This window comes from Malurus melanocephalus, unplaced genomic scaffold (genome assembly GCF_030028575.1).
Source record: "Malurus melanocephalus ecotype Western Australia unplaced genomic scaffold, MMel_1.1 scaffold_3407, whole genome shotgun sequence".
Classification (NCBI taxonomy): Eukaryota; Metazoa; Chordata; class Aves; order Passeriformes; family Maluridae; genus Malurus; species Malurus melanocephalus.
The window spans coordinates 617-1,259 of NW_026626639.1; positions in this window are offsets into that span (position 1 = coordinate 617).

Consider the following 643-nt stretch of genomic DNA (forward strand, 5'->3'; position numbering starts at 1 on the left):
GTCCCGCTCCCCTCACGATCCATGGGGCTGTACCGGTTTCTGTAGTTTCTGTACAGTTTAATACTTTACCGGGTTCTGTGGATCCCCGCTCCCCTCACGATCCGTGGGGCTGTACCGGTTTCTGTGGTTTTTGTACAGTTTAATGCCGTACCGGGCTCTGTGGGATCCCCGCTCCGCTCACGATCCATGGGGCTGTACCGGTTTCTGTGGTTTCTGTACAATTTGATGCTTTACCGGGTTCTGAGGGATCCCCGCTCTCCTCACGATCCATGGGGCTGTACCGGTTTCTGTGGTTTCTGTACAGTTTAATACTTTACCGGGTTCTGTGGATCCCCGCTCCCCTCACGATCCATGGGGCTGTACCAGTTTCTGTGGTTTCTGTGGTTTTTGTACAGTTTAATGCCGTACCGGGCTCTGTGGGATCCCCGCTCCCCTCACGGCGGCCCCGCTCCCCTCACGATCCATGGGGCTGTACCAGTTTCTGTGGTTTTTGTATAGTTTACTGCTTTACCGGGTTCTGTGGATCCCCGCTCCCCTCACGGCGGTCCCGCTCCCCTCACGATCCATGGGGCTGTACCAGTTTCTGTGGTTTCTGTACAGTTTAATACTTTACCGGGTTCTGAGGGATCCCCGCTCCGCTCAC